Source organism: Notamacropus eugenii, chromosome 1 (assembly GCF_028372415.1).
Source record: "Notamacropus eugenii isolate mMacEug1 chromosome 1, mMacEug1.pri_v2, whole genome shotgun sequence".
Taxonomy (NCBI): Eukaryota; Metazoa; Chordata; class Mammalia; order Diprotodontia; family Macropodidae; genus Notamacropus; species Notamacropus eugenii.
In genome coordinates, this window is record NC_092872.1 from 631,051,686 (window position 1) to 631,073,836 (window position 22,151).

The 22,151-nt window shown below is 40.3% G+C and overlaps 1 protein-coding gene across 3 annotated transcripts in view; it reads right to left on the reverse strand.

The window, feature by feature from the left end:
• Window positions 1-2,414: 2,414 nt before the first annotated feature.
• C1H2orf42 (chromosome 1 C2orf42 homolog) overlaps window positions 2,415-22,151 on the reverse strand; it is a 198,535-nt gene continuing 178,798 nt past the window's right edge. For all 3 annotated transcript variants that reach the window (XR_011972689.1, XR_011972690.1, XR_011972685.1), the window contains one exon: window positions 2,415-2,669. The gene's annotated coding sequence lies outside the window, so the exon portion shown is untranslated. The remainder of the gene's footprint in view (window positions 2,670-22,151) is intronic.

The following is a 22,151-nucleotide window of genomic DNA, read 5'->3' on the forward strand; positions in this document are numbered from 1 at the left end:
CAGTATGATTTTATCAGTTTGTTGTTGTTCAGTCATGTTCAATTCTTCCTGACCCCATTTGTGGTATTCTTGGCAAAGAGACCAGAGTGTTTTGTCATTCTTTCTCCAGCTCATTTTATATATGAGGAAACCAAGGCAAACAGGGTTAAGTGACTTGTCAAGGGTCACATAGCTCATAAGTGTCTGAGTCTGGATTTGAACTCTATCCACTGTGTCACCTAACTGCCCTGATTTTTCATTGGAAAGGTATTAATAAAGAAGTATTACCATCTCTTTTTTTGTCCCTATAATTTAGGAACCAGAGGATCTTTTCATCTGACTTTAGAATGTGAGTTACCTGAGAGTACAAACTTTTGCTTCTTCTATTTGTATCCCCACACTTTAGTACAATGCTTTACACATAGTAAGCATTTAATAAATGCATTATGCATCCATTTAAAAACATAAATTCACACTTCCCTATATGATCCTTTTTAAAAAATTCCTTTTGTATGTTGAAATGTTCGTGTTTGTTAAGGACTGTCAGGTTCACAATTTTAAAGATAGAACTCTGAGCATGGAGTCAGAAAGACCTGGGTTCATATATAACCTTGAAGTGCACACTAACTACAAATTAATTAAACTCCCTTAGACTCGGTTTCTTTATTTGTAAAATTGTGATAAGAGCACTTATCTTGCACTGTTGTTGTGAGAATCAATTCAGACAATGTGCTAATGTACATGAAGCTCTTTGGAGTCCTTATAAGTACTATGTGTCAGAAAGCATTATCTTTTCCATTATTTTTTTGTCTGTTGCCTTTTAGTTTTAATTCTTCTACAAATGCTCTTAAGATTATCTGGCTTAAATAAAGACTTTCTCAAAGCTTTCCATGAAATAATTACTAATTCTCACTATTTTATGAAGCAATATTGCTCATAATTTTCTGCCACAAAAATGGACAAATGACTTTATATTTTAAACTGTTGCCCTTGGCTACCATACATCTCTTGGCAAATAAATCTAATGTTTGTTGATTAAGATGGTTTCTAGATCATTTTTGACCTGCTTAAGCTGCTCTACTTTCTTTCAACTTTAGGAACATCACCTGAAATCTCATCAGCATGAAGATTGATCCACATTTAATATTCAACAACTTCTTAATACCCTCAGTTACCTCCCTCCCTCCACGCCATTGGAGGGCTAGAGGACAAAGCAATAAACTTCTCCCAAAGTTTTCCCTTTATAGAGTACTCTGAATGTCTCAGCTAATTTCATTTTCCATTAACTGCTCTCCTTGATCTGAACTCCACAAATATCGTGTCCTCTGCACAAGGTAATCTCTGATATACCACCTTCCAACTCCTTTCTAGCTTCCTGTTATGTATTATCTAGATATGTAATGGGAGCAGGGACTGGTTGTTTTTTTCCTAATTTATCTCCCAGCACTTAGCACAGTGCTTGGCACAAAATATATGCTTAATAAATGCTAATTGACTATTGGTTGTTAATGACTACTTAATCAGTTAAGCTTCCTTAGAAAATTATGATATTCCATGTCAATGTTTGTTCTTATATCCATTTCCTACTTGTATCTTAAATAGTTTGCTTAAGTAAATTAAGATTATTATGACATCATACCATTTCAACCCTTCTTAATTCTTCTGATTTGGGATTGGTTTTAATCTTTGCTCTAAAGGTTTGACATTCTAGTCATACAAAAGCAACTAATTTGGATTTGAATCCCACAGAAATGAGTTATTTCCAGTTCATTAAGATATAGATAATTCCATTTTGCTTAATGTTATTCTTTGGTTGTTATGTACAATGCCTTCCAACTCCTTTAGAATTCTTTTCTTGAAGAGTTGTTTCAGTTGTGTCTGACTCTTTATGGCCCCATTTGGGGTTTTCTTGGCAAAGATATTAGAGTGATTTGCTATTTCCTTCTTCAGGTTGTTTTACCGATGAGGAAAGTGAGGAAACAGAATTAAGTGACTTGCCCAAGGTCACACAGCTAGTAAGTGTCTGAGGGCAAATCTGAACCCAGGTCTTCCTGACTCCAGGCTCTGAGCACTATCCACTGCACCACCTAACCACCCCTTCTTGAAGAGACTATTCATGATATATATAGGCATAATGACTCTATAGGCTATAAGTGTTTGTTTTTTGAATCTCAGAGATATATTCCAACATATTTTTCTCCTTTATGCCCATCTTTTCAGTATAGTCATTGAGTATCATCACTATATTTGTTGGTTAAAATTGGAGAGCTTTCTCAAGTTCTCGAAAGTATTTCTCTCTTTTCGTCTTCTGCAACAAATATTGGCCCATAAGGGGAAAACTCTCTTCATGACAGTATTTTTGCTTATAATCAAGTATCCCATAAAGTGGTATTTCTCTTTGCTTTGGAAATACAATAAAACCAACTCTAGTCTCCTCCTTTATATGCAAATGTGCTTTATTATGGGAGAAAAAGGGTAGGAGTAATGATGGACCTCTCTGTCCCTAAAATCTCCAAGAAGGTAGTAGATGGTCATCTCCATTGAATGACTGTCCTTGTCTTGCTCCACTTCTTTAGTCGGTTGGTGACATGGGGAGGCAGTCCTGGTGGCAGATAGAAGAGAGTGAAGTCTCTTACTTACTACATGAATGACCTTAGATAAATTGCTTCCACTCTTCGGTTTTCTCCTCTCTAAAATGAAAGAAGAATGAATGAATGAATGAGTAGCATTTATTAATTGCTTACTACGTACCAAGTACTGTGCTAAGCTCTGAGCATACTAAAGAGAAATAGTGAGAACACAGCACTTAGAATCAAAGACTCAGAAGACAGAATCATCTCACCCCCTTGCTTCCTACCTGTGTGATTCTAAGCACGTTACTCCTGTCTGAGGCTCCTTTTTCTCATCTGGAGAATTAGGTGGTTGGAATAATAATCTCTGAAATCCCTTCCTGCACTATCATTCTGTGACTACATGTTTGCTAAGGTCAATTCCAGTTCCAAATCCCATGACTAAGAAGTAGTTCAGCTGGTTCTAAAAACTACCTGGGGTTCATCTCCATACAATAACTGCGGCTTCCTCTGACCTTTCCTGGCACTTTGTTTTGGTTCCTCAGATGCACTTATGACCTGTTTTGTGTCTTACTTGTTCCTATCTGTGTTGTATCCAACTACTGAACAGTGAGTTACTGAAGAAAATAGAGCAAAGCTAATTAATTTATTGTATGTTAATTTTGCCCAGTAGGCACTTCATAAACATGCCATAACTGAATCAGCCCCTACCCTCACTCCTTTTGTCCACAAAGCAAAGGAGTCTGAACACCTCCCCCTCTAAAATAATAAGTCACACTATCTAGCTATTTGGGTTTACCCCACAACACTGAAAGGAAAGCTATAGTACTATCCCCAACATAGAGAGGAGGAAACTGAGCCTCGCAGATGTGAAGTAATGTATCCAGGACAACACAGCTGGTAAGTGTCAGAGTCAGTGTTCCTGGTTCCCAATCCAGCACTCTCCATCACTTTAGCTCCTCTGGCTGACTGCCTTGCTCATTTTTTCCCGCTTGTGGCATTTCCACCCCTTCATTTGCCGCTCAAGACTGCCATGATCGGTCTCGTGTAGCAAAGACTGGCACATATTTCCAGTACCTCTGACAGCATCTCTTGATAGGGAGAAGCTGAGGAGACTGCTTCCAGGAGAGCCATGATGATAAGTGATTGTGTGTTTGTCCTTCATTGCCAAAGAAGACCACGCCATCAGAGAAATGATAACATGACCTGCACTTGACTTTGTTTTGAGTGAAGGAGGGCTGTGCAGGTCACCAGCCTCACTTCATCTCCACAGTCTTCTGAATCCAGTGACCAGATATTCATCAGGATGACTGGAGAGGAACCAGGATGAGGCAATTGGGGTTAAGTGACTTGCCCAAGGTCACACAGCTAGTGAGTGTCAAGTGTCTGAGGTGAGATTTGAACTCAGGTCTTCCTGACTCCTGCACTGGTGCTCTATCCACTGCGCCACCTAGCAGCCCTATGAGTGATAAAGGGATTTTGAAGGGATTGTGACTTATATGCCTAGCCATTCTGTGGAAGGAAGGAGTCTTCTTCATCATGCATCATCATGACCTTCCTGGAAGCAGCCTCTCTGTGGATATTGTCAAAAGCAGTTTGTGCATATGCCTTTCTCAGAATTTTTTGGGGAGGCAATCTGGGTTAAGTGATGTGCCCAGGGTCACACAGATACTAAGTGTCTGAGGATGAATTTGAACTCAAGTTCTCCCGACTTTAGGACCAGTACTTTATCCACTGTACCACTTCGCTGCACACCACCACCACCACCCCCCCATACACAATCAATGAATAAGTATTTATTAAGTTCTTACTCTGTGCAAGGCACTCTGCTAAGTTCTGGGAATACATTTTTTTTTAAAAAGGCAAAAATGGCCCCTGTTCTCAAGGTATTGACAAGGAAGACAACATGTAATTAAACAGGTGCATACAAGATATGTACAGTGTGGGTGGAAAGTAACTTTATTGTTCACTGTAATCTAATTTTACCTGTATACAAACTTTGAAAGGGGAGCAAGTCACACAATGTAATTTGCCCTGAGTGAGAGAACCCCATAAGTTTACCCTGGAAGGTGGACAAGATGATTTCTTGAAATCCTAGCATTATTGACCTAGAGACAGACTAGAAGCCATCTTGTCCCAACTCCTACCCCCATTTGACAGATGAGGAAACTGAGTCCCTAGGAGGTTGAGCGAAATACCTAAGGTCACCTAAGTAAGCATCAGAGGTAGGATGTGAACCCAGGTTTTATGACTCCAGAGTTGGTGCTTTTCCTATTGTATTTCCCTTTGTTTTTTCTATTGTATCCCCCTTCTAGTCTGATGATTCCTAGGACTTACATGCCCTTTGTGCCATAGCTGGCTGTGTCAACTTTAGCCCATTTTGGGCCTTTACTGTGAGGAGGCACAGCACAGTGAGAAGAGAACTGGATTTGGCATCAGAGAACTTGGGATTTAATCAAGCTGTGTCAGTTATAAGCCATGTGATCTTGGCTAAGTCATTTCCCCTCTCTTGGCCTCAGTTTCTTCAGCTGTGCTCCAACACTTCATGATTTCATAAGGTGTGGATGTTCTCTCCTCTGACACAGATGTGACCCTTCTCTAACCTAGAAGATGGCCTTCAGGAATTCCTATGCCCACAAAATTCCTCCCACTGTGACCAGTCTTGTGATGAGCCTCTCCACACTTGGCTAGGCACCATGGCTCTCGGGCAGCAGCCAAATAGCCTATCCCTAGCCCTCTACTAAAAGTCTTCCCAATGTGGTAGCACCAGCTAGAGATCAAGGCACACTGGCCAAGCTTTGGAGGGCCCGGAGTCACCTTCGTAGCAGGATGAGTCATGAGAGGTCTTTAGCAGAGTTTCCTCATCTGTAAAATGGGGATAGTAAAACTTGTAATACCTCCCTCACAGGGTTGTTTGAACAAGGGCTTTACAAACCTCAAAGTACTAAAAGAAATTTGGGGCCACTTTCCTGCATCACAGGATCAACATGTTGGGGGAGAGGGTGGGGCTCAGGTGTCACCCAGATTAACATTCCTTCTGCCCAAGCTCCTGAGGGAGGCCTTCCATCACCGGCTACTGCAGAAAATAAAATTGTTTTCACAGGTGGAGGAAGTGTGTGTGTGTGTGTGTGTGTGTGTGTGTGTGTGTGTGTGTGTGTGTGTGTGTGTGTTTGTGTAAGTAGTCTTGTACAGTAGGTAGCAGCTAGGCTCCCTCCTGATCAGCAGGAGTGTAAGCTTTCCACCTGCCCTCCTAAAGCATCCCAGTAACTGGGGCTTCCATGGCCCTGTCAGAGGCCCACACTAAAGTCTAGAAATAACTCTCCTAGGCCACTTGGGGTAGGGAAAGTGAATTTAGAAAACTGATTGAAAGGAGACAGCAAAGTGTTGACCATAGGCAAAAGCCTGGGGAAAGGAAACAGGAAACCCAAGTTCTCCTCACTGTCCTGCCATTTCCTTGGGTAAATTCCTGCCCCTCTCTAGGCCTCAGTTTCCTTCATCAGCTAGATAGTTGCTATAGTCTGTTCTGATTTATCTTTCATTCTCAAGGAGGACCAAAGACGCTAGGTCTATTCCAAATCTAAATCCGGAGACCCTAGGGGATCTCCAAGAAGTCTTTCTAGTTCTGACAATCTGTGTGCCTGTTAAGTTTATTAAACGCTGAATTTGTGGTTGAAGGAAAGAAGCGGGGAAAGACAGACAGCTGTAGGAACCAGGCTGGGGAGGAAAGGCCTTGTTTGTACAGAGATGCTGTGGTCAATGGGAGAATACACAGAACTCAGGGTGGGCTGTGATACACACACACACACACACACACACACACACACACCACATCTGTCAACAAAGCTGTTATTACAACAACCAACTGACTTATCCAGAAACAAAGAGGTCTTCTAAATACCCCAGCTGTGGACAGTGTTAAGAACAATTGGTTTGCCAAGAAGGACGTGTTTGCAGGCAAATACATGGACCACCACCTACCTAGAATTACAAGGAGAAAGCCTAGACTTTATCCTTCCGCAGCCTCACAAGTCTAAAATAGCCCAGCACCCGGACATCACTCCAGGAAATCACAAGACCATGGGATTTTTAAATTGAAAGAGACAGAAGTCATTTATAGATGAGGAAACTGGGGCTCAGAAACAGAGCTGGGATTCGAACCCAAGTCTTTGATTACAGATCCAGGGCTCTTTCCACTACACCGAACTTCCTACTGTGTGACCGGCACTGTTAGGTGCTTTGGGGAACAGGAGAGAAGAAGGAGCTCTTGTCCTCAAGGAGATGAAAGCCTCATTTGGGATATAAAAAAAACACATAAAAATTCCCTAATAATACAAGAAGTATCCGACTGCCTACGGGAGAGCTGAGTGTGGGCTGTAGTTTCAACATCCTTCTTATTACCCACAAACATTCACGGAGCACCTGCTTTGGTAACCTGGTATAGTTAAAAGGGTAGGGAGGGATCTCAGAGGCAAAAGAACTTGGTGGGATTGTGACAAGTCAGAGGAGTCGCGTTCAAATCCTGCCTCTGTTACTTAATGCCCATGTCATCTCATACAAGTCACTAAGTCTCTCAGACTCTGTTTCTCCATCTTTAAAATAAGACAGAGGGAAGGAGGAAAAAAGCATTTATATAATGCCTACTATGTGCTAAGCACTATGCCAAGTGCTTTACAAGTATTATCCCATTTGATTCTCACAACTCTCGGAAGGATGTGCTGTTATTACCCCCTTTTTCAGAAATGAGAAGCTCAGACGAGAACAGGGGTGAAAATTTCAAGGAGTTCATGAACTTAGGGAAGAAAATATATCTCTATTTTCACTAATCTGTAACTGAAGTTTAATAATTCTTTCAATTACATAAAAACATTAGCCTGAGAATAAACTTCAGCAGACTGCCAAATGAGTTCACGAAGTCAATCAGCATTGAGCACCTACTATGTGCCAGGAAGTATGCTAAGTACTAAGGAATACAAAAGGAAGCAGACAATACCTGCTCTCAAGGAGTTCGCATTCTGATGACAGCAAAGAAAGATGTACAAACACGTTCTAAACAGGATAAATAAAGAGAGGGAAGGCATTAGAATGAAAAGGAGTTGGGAAAGGCTGACACCAAAAAGTTTAAGAACCCCAGCATCAGATGGTACCTAAGTTCTCTTCCGGCTCTGAATTCGATGGTCCTATGATCTGAGGAAGTTCCAGCTTTCATACTTAGTAGCTGTTGGTCCATCTCACTGGACCTAAACTTCATTCATGAATAATGGCTCTCCTCAAATGAGGATGATGTTTCTCTCACTCCTTTCCTTACAGGGTGTTATTTGGAAAGTCTTTTATAAAGGCTAACATGCTGTAGGAAATATGAATCACTACTACATGCCGAGCACTGGCTAAATTAAAAACGAAGAAGTCTAAGGGTTCCTGGTATCAGGAAGAATAAAGTCTAGTTGGAGAGGTAGGATCTGGTAGTCTTAGAGTGATAGAGATAGCTCTATACAGTGGGTATAGTGTAGGATCTGGACTCTGAAAGACCAGGGTTCGAACCCTATCTCTGACATTTCCTAGGTATGTGACCATGGGCAAGTCACTTTAGTTTCTGAGTGAGCTTCAGTTTCTTCACATGTAAAAGTGAGAAGGGTGGGAATAGATGGTCCTTGAAGTCTCCTCCTCTCAATTGATGATCCTACAATTGGGATAATAATGCATGCAGATCACAGGTTCATCATGGCATTTATATGAGATTCTCTGAAAGCATTTTGCAAAGCTTAGAGCATTATATAAATGTCAGATATTATTATGATACATTCAAAATATTCATGACAATTGAAGGTCAGCTATGTTAAGTGTCCAGTGAGTGGAACGTAGATTAGTAGAACAGGAGCCCAGGGAGGGTTGGGGGGGGAGGCGGGAAGGAGGGTGCCACCACAAGGGCTAAAACATTCCAGAAAAGCCTCAGGAGGAGGTAGGGCTTGAGCCTTGAAAGAAGGGCAGGACTTAATTGGTTAGGAGTGGAGAGGGCATTCCAGGTCAGGGTAAGTAGTGTGAGTAATAGTTCTTGAATACTCCAGTGAATCCATGGTCTCCTTGAGGTTGGTACTCCCTCTAATGGTGCAGATCACAACCCATCTCGGTATTCCCATACTATGCAATTTTCGTTCATGGTCTCCTATGCACCTGATGCTTAGTACGGTGGCTGATATGTGGCGTGTGCTTAAGAAATGCTTATTGACTAACTGACTGTCATCAAAGGAAGATCCGTCCAATATTCTATGCACTTTCCTCCAAATCTCTTGACTTTACAAGAATACCAATGAAAATTCAAATTGTCTACCTGTTATCCCTCTTTTCTCACAACATGCCTGGCACGTGACCTCCTTCTCTCTAAATCACTGTTTCTGTTTTATGAGACAGTCGAGATCATAATATACCAAAAGTCTCCTCTGCAAGATTCTGCAAATGAGTCAAGCCTTTATTCAAAACCAGCATTGCCCTTAGCTGTCATATTTCTCCAATGGGCAAGAAGAACAAGAGTTTGCTGGCTAATGTAGTTTCTGGGTTATTTTGGCTACCTATGTGTCTTGGAAATGAGACCTTTACTCAAAAGGATTGCTGCGAAAATTGGGCAGGTAGGTGGTCATTTGGAGAGAGCTCTGGATTTGAGTTAGGAAGACCTGTATGAATACTGCCAAAGGACACTCTCAAGGTCTTTCTTAAGAACTTTGAAATTGATTATGTAACATGGGAGACCACTGGCACAAGACTTCCTAGCATGGCGTGCCTTGATCGGAGAAGGTGCTGTGCTCTATGAGCAAAGCAGAATTGAGGTATGTCAAAAGAAACATGAGATGTGCCCATTTAGAGAATCCACCCCAACTGTTCACATGGCCTATCTATGCCCGACCTGTGGTAGAACATTCCAAGTTCATATTGGTCTGATCAGCCATAGTTGAACACACTGTAAGTTGACTCTAACACAGTGATATCATTTTGGTCCTCTTCAAGGACAAAGAAAAACAAAATGAGACACAGCATCTGTGTGACCCTGGGCAAGTCACTTAATCTGTCTGCCTCAGTTTTCTTATCAGTAAAATGGGAATAATAAGAGCACCTACCTCCCAGGGTTATTGTGGGGATCAAATGAGATAATATTTGTGGAGTGGTTTGCAAACCTTAAAGTGTTTTTATAAATGCTAGCAGTTATTTTTTCTAATTAATTGCTTCCCTTTTATTCTTGATAACAAATACAAAATTGCTTTCATTATCACTTTATAGAATAGTTTTGAGATTGTAGAATAGTTTGGCACTAATAGACCCCCTTTGTTCTCATTTTTTAATTATTTCTCTTGAGAAATAATTCTTCTTTTCCCCTCTATGTGAATTTCATTATTTTTCCTAATTCTATAAATTCTATTAAGTATGTAAGGAACTGAGTCAAAATTTAAAGAAAAAGATTCATTCCTTGGTTGATAAATGGTCTAAGAATATGAATAGATAATTCTTAGGGGGCAAAACCCAGGTTATCTATAACTATACTTAAAAATGCTCCAAATAACTGCTAATTAGGGAAATGCAAATTGAAGCAATTCCACCTCACACTCATCAGAGTGTTAAAGATGACATTCTAACAATTGATTTACAGAGACTAAACATCTGATGGAAATGGTAGTGATTCATGTTGAAGTCTTTTCTTTTATCAATTTCTAATTTTCATCATTAGTGACATTTGTTTTTTGAAGTCTCAACATGTTATTCAAGTTGTATTTTTAAGTGGTGGCAAATTCAGTATTTGGAGGAGAGAGCATTTCATTCTATACAAATGAAAGACTAAAATGTATCTGTTAGTTTGCTTTAAAAAATTAATGCGAGAATATCACCATAAGTCCAATTTATATTCCAAGTGATGTCACTATGAAACACCCTCTTCCCTTGCTTGCAATTCTGCGTCCTATGAGTCTTTTTGAATATAACTCATCCAAAGAGAATGGAATCACAATAAGGACTAGGAAGCAAATAGTACACGATTGACTTATTAATCACATAGAAATGGCTCCACAACAAAGTAGTACAAAGTCAATACCTAAAATATTTTACAGACAACTTTTGGCAGAAGAGGCATCTAATCAAGACTGGAACAATTCATGAGAATTTCTTTTCTTTTCTTTTCAGATTCTATTTTCAGACAAGTTTTTATTCCATCAAGGAATGAGCCTTTTTCTACCACTTAGAATAGATGTGGAACCAAATTGATTGCAATGAAGAAGTGAAAATTTCATTCATTTACTCAGTACATATTCACAAAACACCTACATGTCATTATCTTTCACTAGCAACTATCTCGAGATATAGGGGCAGGTAGGTGGTGCAGGGGATAGAGCACCAGTGCAGGAGTCAGGAGGACCTGAGTTCAAATCTCACCTCAGACACTTGACACTCACTAGCTCTGTGACCTTGGGCAAATCACTTAACCCCAATTGTCTCATCCTGGGTCATCTCCAGTCATCCTGATGAATATCTGGTCACTGGATTCAGATGGCTCTGGAGGAGAAGTGAGGCTGGTGACCTGCACAGCCCTCACTCACTCAAAATAAAGTCAAAAGCAAGTCATGTCATTATTTCTCTGATGGCATGGTCTTCTTCAGCAACGAAGGACAAACACAGATTTCTAGATATAAAGGGTAGCTAATGGCTCAGAGAATTCTGACAGCTACTGTGGCAATCACCACACATCCCCAAATACCCGGAGCTGAAAGGACCTTTTGTTGAGTTGGGTTTTTCCTTTGACTCCGAAAAGATAACACTTTAAAGCAATAATAGTCTTTAACCTGGAGCTCTAACATGAATAATACATAGCAATACCTATATGCCAGTCATACAGCATGGAAAGGTACACTAATTTCTGAAGCAAAAGTTTAAAATTAAATTAAAATTAAATTTTTTCTGCTTGAAATTCCAGTCCTAGATCAGGCTTATGGCCCCTAGCTTTGCCAATGGCTAATTTAGACAGGTCAGCTTGGAGCTACTTGTATTATATACCATATTGCCTTATCTTTGCTCTTTTTTTAAATTTGGTGTGAATTTTAATCTTTGTTCTAACAAGCTGGTGCGTTTATTGCTACCATTTGGTCATTTTATTCGTATCTGACTCTTCTTGTTCCCATCTGAGGTTTTCTTGGCACAGATACTAGAGTAGTGTGCCATTTCCTTCTCCAGTTGATTTTACAGATAAGGAAACTGAGGCACACAACTGTTCCCAAGGTCACACAGTTAATATCTGAAGCTGAATTTGAACTCAGGAAAATGAGTCTTCCTGATTTCAAGCCAGGCACTCTATCCATTGTGTCACCTAGCTGCCCTGATGTCCTTACTATACGTAAGCAATTGATTTGGAAGTGACTTCCATACCAGTAACTGACATTTCCTGTATGTTAAAGATTAAGTCAAATCCATTTTTTGTGATGTTATTCAGTGTTCACTGTACTCGCTACCTCCCACCCTTCTTTTTTAATAGCATATTCGTGATTTATAAGCATGAAACTTCTGGTAGTCTACAAGTCTTTGGCTTCTTTCATTTCTTGATTGTGAGCTATATTTTTCAACGTTTTCTGCATCCTTCCCATGCCCACCTTTGCATTGAAAGTATGAAATCTTTTGGATTTACTTTGGAGGGCCTTATCAAGGTATTTGGGGGAATTTTTCTCCCTTCAAATCCTTTATAAGCTGTATTAGCACACAAGCTTCAATTTCCTTCATAACAACCCATTTGATAATGTTTATCATGAACACTGGAACATGAAATGTTTCTTATTGCCATTGGATGAACCATAAAAACTAACTCTGCCAACTCTTTTGTTTCTCCTAAGAAATCTGTCAAGTCATCCCTCCATTTAGCTCTAACTTCTTTTGTGCAAATTTAGAGCCATCTCCACTTCAAATGTTCATACAGACTATTTGTGCCTGACCTATGGTAGAGACTTCCCAATTCATACTGGTCTGATTATCCACAGATACACCATACATTGACCCCAATGTAATGAGGTCATTTTGGTCCTCTTCAAGAACAAAGGACAACAGCCAACTGACCAACTTCTTCACATATTCTGGTTTCACTTATAGCAAAAATATACAAAATGATATGATTTGATACTGGAAAAAGTCTTTGAGATCATCTAATCCAATGCCCTAATTTTATAAATGTGTAAACTGAGGTTTATAGAGGTTAAGTAACTTGCCCAAAGAACAGAAGTCATAAATATCAAAGCTAGGAATTAAATCCAGGTCTTCTGGCTTCAAATCCAATGTTATTTCTATTACATTGGATTGGGTTTCCAAAAGAAGGAGGAAGTCAATAGATTCAGTATAATCAAGGAAGAGGAGAGCTGAGAAAATGTCATTGGATCTGGAGATCATAGGGGATCTTTGGGAGAAGTTTCAATAAAGGTGTGGGGACAAGATTGCAAGAAGTTGTAGAGTGAACATTTGGTAAGGAAATGGAGGCAGCACATGTAGACTACTCTTTGAGACCTTTGGAAACAGAATGGTAGCTCCAAGAAATAGTCTTGGCGAACATTTGCTGTTGTTGGGAAAGGAAAGACCTGAAAATGGAAATAGATATGTAGAGAATGAGCTCATGAAAATAAGGGGAATAAGGATGACTGATGAAGTTATGCAGCGATTGACCTCAAAGAAATTAGATTGGGCCAAGTGAATACAACATGTATATAAGTAAGTAAATACAAAATAATTTACAACGTACAAAATATATATAAAGAAATTTCCAAAGAAGAATGCAAATAACTAGGAGATCCAGAAAAGTCCTGTTTAAGAGGTGATATCTGAGCTCAAACCAGATTTCCTTTAAGGGCCGTTTCTCTTCTCAATCCTGACAACACAAGATTCTGTGACTTGAAATTAGACATTCACACCTTGGGGTGAATGAAATACCTCCCAGGGTTTCACCTCCCTTCCCCTGGGCATTTGTACTCTAAACTTTCCCTCTCTGCGTACATCAATGGTTTTGTCCCCATTTAGGGAACTTCAGGTCCACCACAATGGAAAATTTGGAGAGCAGATTAGGGAGGAAAGTGGAGGAAAATACCCTTTCCTATAACACTTTAACATTTGCAAAAACACTTTCCCCACAACATTCTTGTAAGGTTGCTAGTTTATTATTCCCATTTTATAGTTGAGGAAACTGAGGGTCTTCAAAGTTTCTGCAACCATATCCCTGAGAGGCAGCCAGGTGACACAGCTGGTGGAGCCCTGAACCTTAACTCAGGAAAACATGGTTTTAAATTCAGCCTCAGAAATTTATTTCCATATGTGACACCTGGGAGAGGCATTTAATCTGTATACCTTGATTTCCTCGGCTGTAAAATGGAGGTAACAAAAGCATTCATCTCCCAGGGTTGTTTAGAAGATATTTGTAAAGTGCTTGGTACTATGTTCAGTACCTTGCACATAGTAGGTACTTAACAAAGTTTGTTTCCTTCTTTCCATAAGGAGTAGTCTACTTCTGTCCTGAAAAAAAACGCCAGTGTGGTACAGAGCACTAGACTCTCCAGGCGATCATGTTTGGGATCACAACTCTAATGTGTATTAGTTTTGTGACAGTGGACAATGGATAGGTCCCTTTGTTTCTTCACATGTGTTTTCTCATCTGTAAAATAAGGATAATGATATTACTACTACCCACCTCCCAGAACTACTACGTAGAAAAACTGGATTTGCAGTCTAAGGACCCCTCTTCCAATCTGAGCTCTGTCTCTTACCTTCCCCTCTCTGTGTCAATCTTCTCATTTGTAAAATGAAAGAATTGAACTTAATAACATCAAAGAGTCCTTTGAGCTCTAAATCTACTATCTTATGGTCCAATGATCTTAAAGGGTCATAAAAACATGTTATTGTCACTCAATGAATCCATCAACAAGCATTTATTAAACATCCACTGTTTGCCAGGCCGTCTGCTTGACTTTGGGGATAAATGGGATAAACTCTGTGTGAATGGGCCTGCTGCCCCAGACCTCATTCTTCGAATGGGTCTGAAGGGATAACGTTTGGAACGTGGTGGGGGGGTGGGGGTGGGGGCTGGGAAGGAGACTTGCTTCTTTCCTCAGCTGAATGTCTCAAGGGCAGAGAACACAACCCAGCCCAATCCCTTCTCCCCTCCCCTTTGAAGTCAGACCTCTTACTAAGCGGACTCTCTAGTCTCCACAATCCTGTGCCTTCTGTGCCCTAGGCAGCTCTGCTTCTATTGTAAGCTGTCAGGCTAGAGCAGCCCAGTCTCCAAGGCAGCTGGAAGAAGCCTGAACTTGTTGACAGGCAGCTGTTTCATCAGAAGTCACAGCGGTTGGAGAGGCTGGTTCTTACCCATCCCCCATCCCCACCTCCCAAGGAGCTGCTTGGCCTGCAATTCTAGTTCACTCCGGTGATGACAACAGAAATAGCCATTTCCATGGGGTTTTAAGGTTCATCAAATGTTTTCCTCACTGCAATACCGTGGGGTAATAAATTTCAGAATCATTCTCATTTTACAGAAAAAGAATGTGAGTCTTGAAGAGGTGACTTTTCCAGGATCATACAGCTGAAATTGGAGCTGGAATTCAGGCATGGGTAACCTGAGGATCATAGATGTAGAGTTGGAAGGGACCTCACAGGTCATGTAGTCCAACCCCTTCACTATACAGATAAGGAAACTGAGGCCCAATGAGGGTAAATAACTTGTCAGAGATCACCTAGGTGGCAAGCATCAGAGGCAGGATTTAAACTGTATTCTTCCCACCATGCCACACTACCTCCAGCATTTTCAATATAGCAAGGCAGCAGCAGGAAGAGGCTTCTCCCTCTTGCCCCCCTCCAACCCCCTGCCCTGGGAGTTCAGTAACTGTGTGAAGCCTTAATTCCTTTTTCTCTAAGTTTTACAGAGTGCTTTCCTCACACCAGCCCCAGGAAGTAAATGAAATTAAGTAAACCCCCCATTACATAGTGTAAGCTCCTTGAGGGAGGGGACTTTCTTTTACCTCTTTTTGTATCTCTATTAATTAGCGCAGTGCTTGGCACATACGTAATAAATGTTTATTGAATGAATGAAATAGTATGTGTCCTGTTATTTCCATCTTATATATAAGCAAAAATGTCCTATCCCAAATCTTACTGCATGGAAAGAATACTGATTTTTGAGTCAGAGGACCTAGGTTCCAATTCTGCTTTTGATGCTAATCTGTGTGACCTAGAGCAAGTCACTTAACTTCCTTGGATCTCTGTATTCTTGTCTTAAAATAAGGGGGTTAGACTAAATAGACCATTCAAGAGCTATCACTCTATTAGACCTGGAGAAAAGTTTTTAAATCAGACAGAAAACTTCCTCTTTCTACTCTATTGTGCTACCTACCTGGCTGAGAAAAGCCCAGCATGCTTCCTTACTTGTCTGGAAATCTTAATGTTTTTCCAGACAAATTTATGGGTAAAGGAGAGGGAAATAAAGGTCTTAAGAGCATTCGTCATTCTTGGTTTCTAATGGCTGTATTTCTCTGCATGGATCTCTCTTTTGCATTTAGCTTACTCTTCTTTGTATTAAGTTATTTTCCTCTTGTCCTACCCTCCATTACCCTATTTCAGACCCTTATCACCTCTTGCCTGAACTAGAGCAATGACCTCTAGATTGATGTCACTGCTTCCAATCTCTCCCTCATTCAATCCATGCTCCACGCTGTGGTGGTTAAATTCTAATTCCTATGGCACAGGTTTGGTCATGTTACTTCTCTATTTATGGCTCCCTATTGTTTCTAGGATAAAATATTTAACTTGACATTTAAAACCTGCCATCATCTGGCTCCCACCTACTTCCCAGATTTATTTCATCCCACTCCCCTTCGTGTACTCAAGGTTCCAGTCAAACGATCTGCAGGATGTTCTCTGAATCTGATATGGCATCTTCCATCTCTGTTCTTTTGCACAAGCTCTAGCACAAAGCTGGAAGGCACTCCCTCCTCACAGCCACTTTTTAGGAACGCTCCCTTCTTTGTAGGCTCAGCTCAGGTGCTGCTTCATCTAGAACCCTTTCCTGATCCTCCCAGTTCTCCTTCCTAGCTCCCTTTTCAATCTTCCTTGTGCTACACTTCATTGTGTATGTTCAGCCCCTCCCTCCATCCTCATGACACCAGAAGCTCCTTGAATGCAGAGACTTTTGTTTTTAGATCCCTGTGTCTTGCACATAATAGGCATTGTTGTGAATTAATTTGAATTAAATTGGACGACTCCAATTATCAGAAGTTTTCTTCCTTACGTAGAGTTTCCTCTCAACTTCCACCAATTACTTCTGGATATGTCCCCGGATGCTAAGCAGAACTAATCTAATCCCTCAGCCCATAGGACTCATTCAAATATTTGAATATTTGCAACCATACCACCCCCATCTCCCAAAGTCTTGTCTTTCCAAGTATAAAATAGTTTCCTTCAGTTTCTTCTCCTATGGCATAGTCTCTAGCTGACTAATGGTTACCTTCTTCTAAACATGATCCAGCTTGTCAATCGAAAAATGTTTATTAAATACCTACTGTGTGTCAGGTACTGTGCTGAGGGTTGGGAATATAAAAAATAGGGCAAAAGACAATCTCAAGGAGCTTACAACGTAAAAGCAATTTTCTAAATAACAATTTCCTAAAACATAGGACACAGAAGTGAACACAATATACTAAATTTGGTTTGACCCGGGCTGAGCACAGAGGGACCGTCTTTCACCTCCCTGGCCCTTGACTCCATGCTTCTCAATGTAGCCTAAGATCAAGTCAGCCTTTTCTTGTCACAACATCACCATATCATAACATTGACTCATATTGAGCTTGACCTAGATTAAAACCCTTAGTATTTTTTACATGTACTATTCTCTAGTAACATTGTGCCCTGAAGTCTGCTCTTAAAAAGGTGATTTTTTTTAAAGGCCAACAATTAGACCCTAAAGGGCAGCTGGGTGGCACAGTGGATAGAGTGCAAGGCTTAGAGTCAGGAAGACTCATCTTCCTGACTTCAAATCTGGCCTCAGACACTTACTAGCTGTGTGATCCAGGGACAGTCACTTAATTCTGTTGGCCTCAGTATCTTCATCTGTCAAACGAGTCAGAAAAGGAAATGGCAAACCACTGTGGTATCCAAGTAGCCAAGGAAACCCCAAATGGAATTGCAAAGAGTCAGACAAAACTGAAATGACTCAACAAAAACAAATTAGACTTTATATTCAGACTATTCACTGGAAGGTCAAATACTGAAGCTGAAGCTTAGATGCTTTGGCTACATAAGGAGAAGACAGGACTCATCGAAGAAGAACTTGATGTTGGGAAAAATCAAAGGCAAAAGGGAAGAGGATGAGATAGACCACAGAATCAATGAACATGAACTTGGACAGACTTGGGAAGATAGTGAAGGATAAAAGGGCCTGACATGCTATGATCCATGGGGTCATAAAGAGTCGGACGTGACTGAGCCACTGAACAACCAAAACAGCATTAGACTTTATATTCTCCTAGTAAATTTACTTAACTTATAAATGAAATTATAAAAATAAAATAATAAAAATAAAATAAAAAATGAATTATAAATATAAAATAAGCTACTTAAATGGCACTTAAATTAATTTCATTTGGTTGAGAGACCATATTGTATAATGAATAGGGAGCTGGCTTTGGAGTCAGAAAAGTTTAGATTCAGCTTCCACTTTTGATGCAACAATCTAGAGGACTTTCAGTGCTCCAATAATAAGTAACATCTTAAGAAAGCAGGCAGCCTGTGAAGGCTTCTCAAAGAGGACCGGTGGTATTATGAGGGTAATGTCTTGATTTGTGCATGAATCTGATTTAAATGAGGCAGAGTTGTGCAAAGTATCAGCTTCACTTTCTCCTCCAGTCATCAAAGTCCACTGACAAGACAAAAATCAGTCTTCTGAGCTTACTAACAAAAGAAGAATTAGGTCCAACTTCCTCTTTTCCCCCTACTGGTGTAAATCCCTAATATTTGAGGACAAATCACGTAATACTGATAGCAAAATAAATCTGAATAATGTCCACATGTGATATTTGATAACAGTTAAAATAAGGTTGAATTACCCAGGACCATCTATCCCTCTTTACCCCAATTCTCTCAACCATCCCTGCCATCATTGACCTGTAAAGGACTGAAGTTATGTAGACAATTCAACCCTATTTTATTGCTGACAAACTTCTCATCAACTAATTAGTCACTAAGAAGGTTAAAAAGTGATCAAGCCATGACCCACTCCACCACAGAGAAGAAACACAGGTATACTTTCCTAAACAACTATGAAAAAAAAAATTTGCAATGCATCTAGACCAGAACTTCTCAAACTTTTTGGTCTCAGGACCCCTATACTGAGGATTCCAAAAGAGCTTTTGTTCATAGGGGTTATGTCTATCAAAATTTGCTGTATTAAACAGAAATATCTTAGTACTATTATGGAAATAATTTGACCTTACAGACAGCCTGAAAGGGTGTCAGAAACCCACAGGAGCCTCTGGATCTTTATGAAGCCCTGAATCCAGACTTTCCACTTTAGCTTCAAAAGCATTTCCAAGATTTGTTCAATAGGTCCTTGTTAGAGTTTTCTCCCACTAACTTCCCAATAAGACTTCTCCTTGGCCAGATCTAGTGAATTGCCTTATAGATGAGATATGTTACAAAAGAAATATAAAATCACAGAATCTCTGAGTTAGAAGATTTCTCAGGGTCATCTAGTCCAATCCATACCTGAGCAAGAATCTCCCTACAATATACCAGAAAAGTGGCCATCTGACCTTTGCTTGAAGACTTCAAGTAAGAGGGATTCCCTACCTCTTGAGGCAGCTTATTTTACTTTTAGAAAGAACATAAATCTTAAGTCTGTTCCTTTGTAATTCCTACCCACTTAAGCCTGAGCTAGGCTTTCTCAGGCCAAAAAAGACTTAAAACTTGGGCTGGAGAATCTCATTATGGGCAGCTCCAGTGTTCCAGATGTTCAAATCATTATTAAACAAGTAGAAGAGATAGAGAGAAGTTTCCCCAGGCCTTGGGATAGATTCTCCTACTCCAGTTATTCCATTTGACTCTGAGTAATCTGTCACTGTTGGTCCAGTGCTTTAAAGATGAAAAGCCCCACATACATGATAATTATTAGTGGTAACCCTGGTAATTATTCATTTCTACAGGGGAAGATTCATCACAAATGAGTTGTGAGCTAGAGACATATGGTCTAGGAATATAGGTGCCTGGCCCGGGGAGCCAAGAACTCTCAAGCTGGCTCAAGTCCTGTTTACAATACCATACTCAGAAGAATCTGAATGTTCTGTCTCTAGGAGTTTGAAATAGAGGAAAGGAAAGATAATATGCCACACACTCTTATTTGCATATACCCTCAATGACCCGAATTGCCCAACTCTTCATGACCCCATTTGGGGTTTTCAGCATGGGTGTGTATGTCTGTCTGTCTCAAGATATGCATGTATACATATATATGTGTGTATAAACATATGCACCTGTATATTGGTTATGCTATATACATATACTACAAAATAATATGCAATATTAGTATCATACAATTTAGTGTATTAGAGAGTAAATTGTTTCATGACTTTAGAAGAAGAAGGAAACCTATGAGGAGGAAGGAGCATTTAATGAGTAGGATTCTGAAGGATGGGTAAGAATCCAACAGGAGAAGAGGGAGAAGAAGGTCTCTATAGCTTTAAGGAGCACCCTGATTAAACGCTTGGAGATAGGAAAGCGCATTTATGTTACAGAAACTCAAATGTTTGTGGCACGAGGCTAAGTTTTTAAATTAAGAAACATTCTCTCACAGTATAAGAAACAAAATGGGGAGATGGATGGACCCTGGGGCCAATGAGCATGGCAGATTTTTGTGGTCTTATGAAATAAAAAGGGAATGAGGAGGAAAGGGAACAAGAATCTGGTTTAGAAGTACCATCCTGGGATGCTTCAGGCCTGCTAAATATAAGGTTGATTTCTTCTTCATTATTTAAAAAGATTCTCTAATCCCATCAGTGTGGGTGATTTCTACCCTGATGAAGATAAGGAGCCTTCCGTAGGCAATCTTAATTGAGCTTCTGTGCTCAAAGAGATGGATCATGACTAAAATAAACAGCAGAGAGATGATTGCTCATTCCCCTTCCCCATACTCACACCCCTGCTTTTCTCTAGAGATATGACCAGATCAGATTCCCTGCATCCTTTGATCTCATATATGAGTCAAATGCAGAGTTTCCTGCAAACCCCTTCCAGAACTGAGTTGTTGGGAAGTTAGAGATAGAGACACACGCTGCTATGATTATCTCATTGATTGCCCTTTGCTAGAGAAACTCAGTCACCTAAGCATTTGGACTTCAGTTTGCCAAGAGAATCAATTCTCCACCCTCAGTCTGCCACGGTCCCACTCTACTTTTGCAGGTTAGATCCAGTGTCTTCAGAAGTCTGCACACTGATAAGGAATAATAACATTGATTATAACTTTCATCGAATTCACAAAGTGCTTTACCCATAAAATACTATAAATAGAATAAATGGGTCCATGGTAAATATACATTATTCATACTGGGCACTCACTATTGCATGGCAATCCTTTATTCATCTCTTATTGATTCTATCACTTTCCCCTACAGCTCACCTTCTCTCTCCTCCATCTTTATGACTCAGCCAGCCAGTCCTTTCTTTCTCAAGAAATGATCTCACCTCCATCTGTTATAAACTCTCTTATCTCCCCTATCCCACACCTCAACATCTTTCCATATTTACCTATTCTCTCCTTTTTTCTTTCAGTCTCAGAGACTGAAGTAGTCAGCTCTTACCCTTGCAGAGACTAATCCCTCCACCCATCTCCAGTGTTAGTGTGTAGTTTTTTTACCTGGTCCTGGTTTTAGTTTCAATCCAATGTAACTTTTAAAATGTAAAGATCTTGCCTGGTTGGGTGGCCTGTGGAAAACTGAGTTTAGATTATGGCCACAGCCACCATCACCTCTCATCTGATCTATTGCAATAGCTTCTCAATTTTTCTTTCCTACCTCCATGTTGCCATCTCCAATGCATTCTCCACACAGACACCAAAGTGTTATTTCTAAAGCAGGGGTTTGACCATGTTGCTCCTCAACTCAAAACATTGCAATGGCTCCTCATTTCATTTAAAGAGTTGAGAGTTTGGTAGAGCAAATTTCACTCACGTAGACTATGAGAGCCTGTGGTTACAACCATTAGGCATATCAGAGGAGAGTATTAGTTGCTTTGTGGAACCAAGCCAAAGGTGGATCATCTCCAGTTGTCCTGATCTATATCTGGCCACTGGACCCAGATGGTTCCAGAGGAGAAAGTGAGGTTGGTGACTGCATAGCATCCCTCACTTAAATCCAATTCACTCGCATGTCATGGCATCACCTCCCAGATATCATGGTCCTTTTCAAGAAGGAGGGGCAAACCACAACCATCTTTAAATTAAAATACTAAGTCTTGCCTCTATGCAGCCTCCTGATGCATCCCTTTCCTCCTACTCTCCTTTTTCTCTCCAACCTTTCCTTTTTCTTTAAGGCATCCCTCCCAAACCCAAGTATCTCTAGCCAGTATCCA